Genomic DNA, 11,278 nt, shown 5'->3' with positions numbered 1-11,278 from the left:
TGTGCGCTGTCCTTGCTATGGATGGCTGACCACAGATATTTAAACTCATCCACCTTCCCTGTCTCCCCTCCTTACATGTTCACTTCTCCACCTGTCTTCCTCTCATCCACACACGTTTTCTGTCTTTCATTCTTCTTCTCTCCACTCTCTCCATATTTTTACTATTTTTATGATTGAATAAACTGGTAGAAGTCTCAGGGTCAAGGGTCAAAACACTTTTTACTACAAGTCTTGCTCTGCTTGTCATACAGTACTTTTATCTAATCCTAAGCCTTCCCATCAGTAAACATGCTACTTTAGCTCTTAAACTACAGCCACGTGGAAAACCAAGTGCCATCTTGGTAATGGCAGTTTTTGGGGCACTTATTTTAAAATTGTATCTAAATGATCTTTGTTTCAGTGGTCACTGGGACACAGACATGGCGAGTATTTAAATGGTATCAAATCTCCTAAAAAGATTCAAGTGTTGATGACTTTGGCTCGATAATGATAAAGTAATGGGGGAAAAACAGCACTTGCCCGAAACACTTCACCTACTGTAGGAGGTGCACAGGAGGCGTGATTCCATGTGGAGGAGTAGCTCACCAGCAGGAGGTTCTGTCGGGGCAAATGAGCTTTTAGGGACATGAAGCAGTTAAATGTATTTCATACAGAGTACAGAGCCCAAAAGCAGAACTGCAGTGAAAGAAAATGAAAAATATTTGCTTGATTTTTCTTTGCAGCATTACTGATTAGCTTATACTGGGAAGGTCAACGAGGTCAGAGAGGAGGTCAAAGGTCAGATAGAGATAATATCATAAAATCTTTCAGCATTTCTAAAAACTAGATCAACACTTTCAGGCATCATTCTCAAAAACAGTGAAGCTTTTTTATCATTGCCTTTATTTCAGAGGCGTTCTGGCTGCAGAGCAGTGAATGAGGATTTAGTGTTCCTCTTCTTTAAACTGTAGAAAGGACAGTAAAGTCCGTTTTTATTGGTTTAACTATATTCTCAAACAGCACAGCTTGAATGGTTTGTATTATAAAAGCTGTTTTGGGGGGGGCGTGGCCACACGATGCCACAAAGGCCGGCGCTGTAGTTGAATATTCTGCCGCTGTCGTGTCTGGACAGCGTGTCAGTGCATGATTAATAATCCTCACACTCGACGTGCAGATGAACTTTAACATGATTTTTACATTCAGCAGGCACACACGTCTGAGCATTCACTGCTTTGTGTTCAAGCTTAGACCTACATCGGATTTTCACTTTTCCATTCAAAATCCAGCTGCAATTTTATTCAGTGGCTCTGTTTTAAGGGTCCCATCAGTCCACCTTAAACAACCTGCCACTGTGGTCCGAATGCTTTTATTTTTTACCCTCAGGGAAACCCAACTTCCTGCATCCTTGGATTTTTGGCAGTTCGATGTGGATGCGTGTGTTGAGTAAATACTTTAGTGTTAGTTTCAGTTTCAGCCCCACATTGGTCTAATCCTCATCCACCGAGCGTTACAGCGCAGCACCTCCAGGAATTCAGTGCTAAATGAGAAAACTGAAGGAGGTAAAAATGAATAAACACCTTCCAACAGCTTTGCAGAAATGTGTGCAGCTAACATCGCTTCCTTTTCCAAGAATAAGAATTTCTCCTTAATGTAAAACGAGCTCGTCATCCCGTGAGTCTCTGCAGGACGACAGGTCTGCAGGATGGCGTCTCAGGCAGCTGTTGGGTCAACGAGCGTCTCACTGCTCTCTGCTGTCAGCTCGCCGCTTCACTGAAAAAGCTCTTTGCTGGAGCTGGACACTCTGACACCTGTCTGCTTAACAGACTCGGTCCATGACACGGCGCCCAGTGAAGCCTCTCTGTCACTTACAACCACTCACACGCGACTCCATCCTGTACTGTAGCCTTCCAGGTGATCTCCTGCCTGCAGATTTATAGTGTAACCAGATGGCAGCAGTGATACATCATAGCTCCTGCTACATACTACATATTTAATCTGGGCAGGTTTCGCAGTTCAACCACAAGCACATTAACGGAACTCTTTAAAGTTTGTATATTTTATTATGGACACTTTGAAGTTTAGTGTGCATGGGGGAGTACATGGAGTCTTGGAACTGTGGAGAAACAGCTGGTTTAGCTTGATTGGATAAATATGGTTTGAATGCATATTTTTTAAGTTCTTGAATATTAACTGCAGAATGTTTTAGTTGCCGGCTGTAACGTAAAACAAAAACAAGCAGACTCACTTCTGGAGAACTTTACAGCAGAAATAAAAATGTTTACGGTCCGATAGTGAGAACAGATTCAGTCTCTGCAGCTGATGTTAACCTTCAAAGATATGTTTGTGTTACCGTAACACTGGTGGTTACAGTCAGAGCCACTGACTGTTTGGTGTCACGTCCTCTAATCTGAGTGACCTGGAATTCTTGGAGCTTTTTGGAGAATCTGTCCAGAAATATGGGTTTTTGTAACTTCCGTCCCGCAGGAGGAAATCATCTTGTATTAGACAGCTGCAGGATCATAGACCAGACACTATCAATCATCGAAATTACACCTTTAAAAAGATACACCTTAATAAGTCCATCCATCCATTGCTGCTTTTCTAAACTGTTCCAGGGGGACACAGAGGTATTCCCAAACCAATTGAAAGATATAAGCTTCCCAGCGTGTCCTGGATCTTGCCCCAAACACCTCACTAAGGAGGTGTCCAGGAAGCATCCTAGTCAGATACTGAACTGGCTCGGCTGACTCCTTTCGATGTGGAGGAATAACTTTCCGAATAACTGAGCTCCTTATCATATCTCTAAAGCTGCGTACACACCAGACATGATTTAGTCACTTTGAAGCTGCTGGCGGTCACTATCCAGGCTCTGGTCGACTTGTTAATTTACTACCAGGTAATATATCAGTCATGGGTATTCTTCACTCTTATTGGTCGGTGTTTTAATAACGCCTGGAGGGTTACAAATGTTTGTCTCTGGCCCCACCCACTTCTCATCACCAGCACCTATTTTGCCCGTAGTTGCTTGAAGTCGTGAAAAGTCAGTCACCTTCTATAGTCTCTGGTTTCTATCCTGCACTCATACTCTGCAGCTGCCTCTGTCTATGTGATTGTCAATGGGTACAGCCTGCTAACCAAGCTAGCTAAACACGACATCAGCTGAAATGCTAATGCTGAGAAATGAGGAGCTGTAAACCAATGAGTGATGCCATGGTGTCTACGTCCATCTTTAAATACAGTCTGTTTTTCTTACATTACAACATCATTTCAAGAAAGCGACCGTGGCTTCAAAGATGTGAGATATTTCAGCTTGAAGGGGATGATCGAGGTGTTTCTCTTCATGTTCCCAGCTTCTTTCACTTCCTGCCTCTTTGCAGACGCTGATGGCAGCGCTGCCGGCCTGTGTATACCCAGCCTCAGCGGTTAAAGGGCGCTGAGACAGAGCTGCCATGTTTGGACCTGCTGCTGATAGACTCTTTCACTGTCCCACCGTCTGGGGAACAAAAGCCAGTGGCCCGTGTTTTTGCAGGAATTCAGTTTCCTTAGGGATTTTAGGGTATTTTCTTCTAAAGTTTAACCTGGAAAAGCATTCTGCAGCCTCCTTCTTTGTGAGCTTTGTCACTTTATTTGAAGGGTTCCTGCCAGTTATTTGGAAGCCCAGAACTTACTGTGATGTGTTTGAACATTAGCTATCAAAATACAGCTCCATGCTCTTTCTGTTACTGCTTTTCCTGAAGCACTTTGGGCTGTATGTTTCACACTCGACCGTCACATAAGGCAGATATACTCCAGTTCTCCACATATGTACGCAGAGTATTTGACACATGCTAATACACAAGCCCCTCTCTCTCGCTCCACTTCCGCTGCACGCTGATCGCTATAGGCTCAAGTTCGAGTGATGTGACATGAGTGATGCACCACTCAGACACTCGGCAATTCAAGGTGCTTCATAAAAGCATGGCAGTAAATTTATTGTTTTCTGCATCTTTCAATTAAAGTTGTTGAGCTGAAGGTTTTAGGAATTTAGGGTAAAGTTAAAACTGCTTCAACGTGCTTGGTTGTAATGCTGGGAACACTAAGGAAGCTTAGCACAGGTAACCTGAGAGGTCAGGATGCTTTGTCCCCAAGCAGCATGCTCTCCAGATCAGTGATGAAGCCACTGTGTATGTGCAGCCGCCATAGACTCCCATGTTTAAATGTCAAACTCTACAGTAGAAATCAGCACGTTTATACGTTCCTCTGAATAATTCTCCTGTTTGAATTTGATTAAAGGACAATTATTTGCATTATTGGGGGTGTGGCCTGTTTGAATTCCAACATGGCCATTACTGTCTGCTACGCTTCACCTCAGCAAATTAGAGTCCCTGAACTGGAACTCTGGACCGTGTTGGTGCTGTTGGTTTTCAAGCACTTTTAAATGACGTCTGACAAATAATCTGGTTTCTGTGAGGTTAGTTGGGCTAAAGTCCCATCCAAGAAGTTTGGATGTTACTGAGCAGGTATCGGTGTATGCACTGCACTTGTTCAGCATGCTGAAGCTTCAGAACCGAAGTGTGAGCAAACCAGTGGGTGATGTCACAGTGGCTACATCCATGTCTTATATACAGTCTGTGCATGTGAAGTAAGTAAAGATGTCTGATGATGATTTATATACACATAAAAAATCCCTAAAAATGTCAAATTAACTGATTATTTTAAGAACTCTGAGGTTAGATGTGTTATGTTTTGGTGCCACAGAGTTACACTGCTATTCAAAAGGTTTTAAAAGCACACATAGACCTCCTCTTCAATCAGCACACACTGCAGGTTACTCAGTCTAAACACCTCAGTCCAGAAAAGGACATCCAACTCTTCCTTCTCGTCTTCCAAATAAAGCAGCTGGCTTGAGGCTGTGTTCAGGGTCTTTTATCAGATTTGCTGAGTCGTAAAATAATGCGTAAAACTACCATCATGGCGGATAAGGTGCTGCCTGGCTTCATCCAGTCTTGGCTGACACTGAATATCCCATCTGTGGGAAATTGCCTCTAAAATGTTGCAGATATGCAAACAGACAGTCGAGCTTACATATTAAATTCTTTGCAACTTTTCCAAAAAGATAAACTGGACAGTTTTTTATGCCATTGTAGAGTTTAAGTGGAGCTTGGATTAAATACTGTCTGAGGCATTTTCCTCCCACTGTGACAGAAAAACCAAGCTGGCAGCAAACAGCAGTAATTTTATGGAAATCTTTGGCTTCAAAAAGGTTTGATTAAGAGGCGCAACATTTTAGTTTCTTCATGGCTTCATGGCATAACACTCACTAAACTATTCATATAGTTCAAACTCAACTCTAACTTCTCGAGACCTGTGATAGACTGGGAGGGATTGTTGTACAGTAGGTTTTATTTTACATAACTGGCTCATGAAGACTTGAAGGCAATCATGTTGCAATCAAACATCCCTTAACCCCTGCAGAGGCCGCAGTTTGTGTCTTCTCTCTTTGCACATTTTGTGAATTTGCATGAGAAAAAAGAGCAGCATTAGACTCTGTCAGTGGGATGACACAGAGATGGTGTGTTTTCCAGGCAAGCTGTGAGTCTGATGTGAGAGATAAGACTCTGCTTCATCCCTCCTAGCTGTCTGCAGCCTCGTCATCCATCACCGGGCGATGCTGCGATGTGCGCTACATGCCAGACTCATTGAATTACATCCCTGCATATGTCACATACATATGTACCTGCAAACTGCTGCTTCTGCTATCTATGAAACATCTCAAAAACAAATGTTGAGGTTTTAACTCAGCTGAATTGTGTTTTCTGACTTAAAAATCATAGTTTTAACTCTGTGAAGCCAGACATAACTACTACATGTTTTACATACATGTCACTGGTGCTCTTGTTTTTAGCGCTCCTCTTTTAAACCATCTTTCTCCTGACTGGCTGTCTCTCATAAACTGGAGGTTTAAAGAGCAAGGGGGTGGGGCTTAATGTCCATATTAGGGATATCCACTCACAATGACATACACATTCAAACAGTATAAACACCTCTCGGAGCATTTAGAGCAGTCTGAATGCTGACCACTGGCTCGCAGGGATTACGTCTACATGCACCGACCTCATTACTCGAAGCTCTGGCCATGTTTAATGTGAGCGTCCAGCACTGGAACATGTATTCCCTGTAAGTTTTACATTCAGTCATTTGGTTTAGTTTTGGCACCAAATCTACCAGTCCTGAAGAAACACCCTTCAGGCTTATGTGTGTTGGTGTGGCATAGGTTGTCCACCAGAGGGCACCCTGCTACTTTGAACAGTCTTGAGCGCAAATGAGTAGATAAGTAACTGCATTTAATACATATTTATGTTTATGTTTCCTGTGTCTGAAAGAGAAAAAACTTATTGCTCATATTAGAATATCAGACGTTTAAAAGTCCTGCTGCGTATCAGTCGAGCTGTAAACTGTTTGATTTTGGGTTTAAACGCATGCATGTGAAACAGTCAGTTTTCCAGGCTTCCTCTGAAGCAGAGGACAGCAGCAGATACTTTCCATGCACGCCGCTAATGATTGCTTAACTTTGAAAAGGCAAGTGTAGGCCATAATAATCTGCTCGTCTGAGGGAGGACAGCCTAGTTATTCTAGGCGCCTGTCTGCTAATCAAAGTCTGTATATAAAGATGGATGACACTTCACCGCATCCTCCCACTGTACCAAAGTGAAGCCCTTAATAGTGGCGGCGGTGGTGGGGGCTCATAATTAGTGTGTGCAGCAGTGTTGTTCTTTTCCTTTTTCATAAAAAATTAAAATAAGAAAACAGAAGCCGCTTCTCTTCGCTTGTCTTGGAAACACTTTATGTGCATCCCTGCATGGATCAACAATTTATGGCGACACTTAAAAGTGGCCAAGAAAAACATTTGGCCCCTGTATGCTTATAAATCTCGAATTAATCGGGGCAAAGATGCAGAGTTGTTATTACTGTTAACAGGAGGGATGTAATTTCTGTTAATCACCCATAAAATCACTCCATCAAAGCTGCCGCTGCGTACACAGGAAGTTCTGCATATCCCCGAGTCCAGGTTTGTTTCTGTCATGAATCAGCTCGTTAAAATTCTCATCCACGTCTCGGCGCGTTCATGGGGGTGAAATCGGCGCCACACCTGTAGAAAACCCACGGGAAGGTTAACAGAGTTAATTATTAAATATTTAGCTGCCCTCCTGGGGGCAGCAGAGGTGACTGCTAATCATCATTCACAGTGTTTTCCTCGAAATTGTGTGTTGAACCACAAAAATCAGCTATTAGGAGCATAAAGCTGTGGGGAGGATTGTGTCTTTAATATAAATGTGAAAGGAGCTTTCAGATAATTGGATTGAGGAAACAAAACAATACTGCCAGAAATTTAAATTTTGGGGTATTTTACCAACCTCTGTTTCCTACTTTACTTTCAGCTTTTTATTCAAATGCCTCTTTATGAAGTCTCATTAATCCATTATTGTCATTATACTTTCTCTGGACTCACAGAGAGGTCATTTTCCAGCTGCTGTGTCCACGTTAGATGACATAATGGTAGTATTATTATGTAAAGTGGACAAATCTTCAACAGTTCATGTGGTTTACTGTAAAATTCTTGTTTTCCTAACACTGCATTGTTTAAAACCCGTGCTCAGAACCACAGTCAGTCACTTCCACACCAGCCAGTCGGTCTGAGGTTGGAGACGGGTCGCTTCCCACCAGGCGATTGAAAGTGGTCGCCCAGATATTGACGGTGTTGCATACTCAGCTCGGTTGCTGAAACAATCTGTTGCCAAAGTTTAAAAACTAATCCGGTGTGATCGCTGATTTTTCCCCTTGTTTTGTTCCCCTAGTTTAAATGATATTGGTAAAATACATTGTACACACTATATGAGAATATATGAGGATGGGTAGCAGGGTATCAGCTGATCCATCAGCTGATGTGGACTGACAGGCTTTACCGGCACAGCGGCTGAGTCTGAGTCTTTTTGGCAGCTAGTGATTGGACCACCAAGGCTTGCTCTTGACTGCTGCCTGATTCATGACTCACCTGATTTTTCCAAAGGGTCACTCGGTCAGTTAAATGAAAGCAGCTCTCCTTTCACCCTCAGAGTGAGGCTTAGTCATGGAGGAGCACACAGTATTTCAAATAAACAAATAGGATTTAAGACAATAAAAGTTTGACGATAAACTCATCAGGAGAGTGTTTGCTGAAGTCACACCTCACAGCATGAGAGGGTCATTTTCTGACAGGATCACCCACTGGGAGTCACCTCCTGCTAACGTGCTTCCTCATTAGTTTCACCTTTGAGACCCAGAAGCCATGTCCATCTTTAATATATAGTGTATAGGTGGTTCAGACAGAACGTCTTTTAAGTGATGTCTTTTGGTCATGTCTCACTGGGATCAGACCCCAGGACACCCGAGGGATCGTGTCTCTCGCCTGGTTTGGGGATAAATCGGTACCTTCCTGGAAAAGCTGGAGGGCATCTTTGTTTGGTTTGTGACCTGGGCTGTGAACAGTGGTACAGATGGATGAATAAATATGTTTCTGTGAGGATCAAACAACGATACATCCTTATGGATCATTCGCTTCAGCAGAAATGTAACGATAAAACTGTTCAAACCTAACCTGCAGTGAGAATGATCGGTGAGCCTCTTCCGATCCTTTCAGTGTGAAGACTCATTGCCAAATCCTACTTAATGTTCCCATATAGATGTATTTTTAAATAAATTTACCTCATATAAGGTCTTTAAAAAAAATCAGAATCATGTAAGCGTATAATGTTCCTGCCTGAGCGGCTGTTTCTGGCAGTTTCCGCTGTAAATCTAAGGTCAGAGATACTTCTGCATTGTGAGCGACTGCCCTTCTTTCCAGGAGGGGCCGGCCCGCCGAGGATTAATTGACAAAGTTAGGATTGATGTGGGTGGACAGCGGGGCTGGGGAGGGGTCACGGAGTCACCTCCATAATCCTCATTAGGACTCGCCATCAGAATACAAAATGGTGAAAGTGACAGGAGCTTAAACCCTGCAGAGCAATGATGCTGAAACAGCCGCAGTGGGACAGCGGGCGGGTTTGACACGAGGCCACGGCGCTGATGGAAAAAACCCTCGGAGTTTCACACTGACGTCGAACACACAGTCATTTACACGGCTGCTTGTGTCACATTACATAACACCTGGATTTATGACAGTCTGTGTATGTCCTCTCATACCTTTCACTGCTTCTTCTTCTAACACAAGTGGGCCACGTTCCAATCCAACTCCATTTATAGAGCACTTTAAAAAAACAGAGAAGCATAGTCCATTCTAGTAAAGAGAGATTAATAACATACAAAACACTTTAAACAAAACAAATAACTGTAAAATCTGAAACAGAGAAATAAAATAGACAATAAATAAAACTAAAAAGTGACAGAAACAGACTAAAGCTGGGTGGAAGCTAACTCTGGTGCTAGTCTCCATGTGACACGGAGAATATACATAAATAAATAAATGAATAAGACTCCAGTTTGGGTTTCTGTCCTTGGAATAGAAACCCCCACTGGTCACAGCAGATGGCCCCGCCCCTCCCAGACCCTGCTTCTACCAAACGTTTCTTCCTGTTAAAAGGCAGTTTTTCCTTCCCACTGTCACCAAGTGTTTGCTCAAAGAGGGGTCGTCTGATATTCTCTGATATCAGAGTTTTATCTTCTTGGGCTTTTCCAGGCAGCACGGCTGCTGTTGATCTCTCTGCCTGTCAGTCATCAACGGTAAACATGAAAGTTCTTTTGCGAGGAGGATCATGTGGTGGTGAGAGAGGATGTTGCAGCCACAGCTGAGCAGTTTTTAGCAGAAACGATCTGAACTGTGGCGTGTTCTTCGCCACGCCTTCTCTGTGATCACATTTGACCGCTCTGCTTTTTCATAAACACACCCTGATTCATTTTCCCGGAATGCTTTCCAGGACTGAGCCATAGCAAATCTTCATTCATGCTTCCATCCATTCATGTTCTGCTGTTCTTCACTTCATGTTGTCGTAGTTCCACTGATGCAGTGACCCAGTTTACCCAGCAGCATCATCCTCCCTCAGACAGTTTGTTTGTGTATTAAGACGTGGATTTATGCATGAGTGTGCCCACATGCTCGACTGAGCCGAGAAGATTCCTGAGATCATGCAGCTTATCCCGGCGTCTCGCCGCTCTCAGGGAAGATTAAGATGTTCTGCGGCGTATCGGTTCTACAAGTTTAGACTTTCCAGCAGTCCCCCGGTGACCGATCTGCTCCACGCTGCAAATCCATGGCCTCGGGTCGCGTCTGCCTCGGCTGACAGGGCATGGACTGATTCACAATCTTAATCACAAAACTCACAAGGACAGCAGAGTGTAGTGGAGACACTCTGTGTGTCTGCTGATTACCTTTTCATTTGGTCGTCATGAAGTTCAGTTTGGTTAAATGTGTCTTATTCACAGGTCATCGCTGCGCCTGTGGCTGCAGGGTCAGATTGAACTTCTTCCTCAAAGTCTGGATTGATTCGCTCAGTAATGCCTGACAGATACTCTGAAAAGACAGGTTTGTAATAACTGCAGCTGCCTTTGATGCTACAAGGAATTTGCATGTTAGCGCTCCCAATTAAACTCTTTTTTTCCTCCCTCACAGCTCCAATCTGTTGCTGCGTCTTTGAAATTGTACAGGAGCATCATTTGGGATTCAGGACACAGTCCAAATGAATTGATGACATACTGTACCCTGCCCAGCCGCCTTCATGGAGCCATCTGTCGACGCTGCATCCTGAATTGTGGCCAGAAGTGCACGTGTGCGCACATTCTGAGTTGGGTTTGTTGGGAATGAGCGTGTTTCTCTGAGGGTTAGCTCCGCAGTCACTAGAGAAATTCTGCTGTTTAGCTCCATCACACTCCGTGATGTGAGAGCATGAGACAGGAAACACTGGAGGAGCAGGGACTCATGTCAGTGTGCCTCTCTGCTGCTCTGTTTTACTTTTGAATATTTATTAATGCAAACCTCTGATATCTGCTGTGTCCAGTGTGCATGCTTTATGACATGATCTCATCCCAGAGGCATCACAGGAATCACACAGAGGTGTCTGGACTTTGACTCACTGTCTATGGAAACACCTGATGCTGAGAGTCACTAGAGTATAAACAGGTGGATGCATTGAATTTTTTAGCATTTGGTGACCCGGTGCAGTAATTAGAGTTTGACTGTGCAAGACACTCAACCTCCACGTCAGGGGTGTCAAACATAAGGCCCGGGGGGCAGAACTGGCCCAGCAAAGACTCCAACCTGGAATGCTGGATTTTTGAAAACGTGCAGGAG

Source organism: Oreochromis niloticus, linkage group LG4, assembly GCF_001858045.2.
Source record: "Oreochromis niloticus isolate F11D_XX linkage group LG4, O_niloticus_UMD_NMBU, whole genome shotgun sequence".
In the NCBI taxonomy this organism is placed as follows: Eukaryota; Metazoa; Chordata; class Actinopteri; order Cichliformes; family Cichlidae; genus Oreochromis; species Oreochromis niloticus.
The sequence above is the reverse complement of the archived record's forward strand: the minus strand, read 5'-3'. Positions refer to the sequence as shown.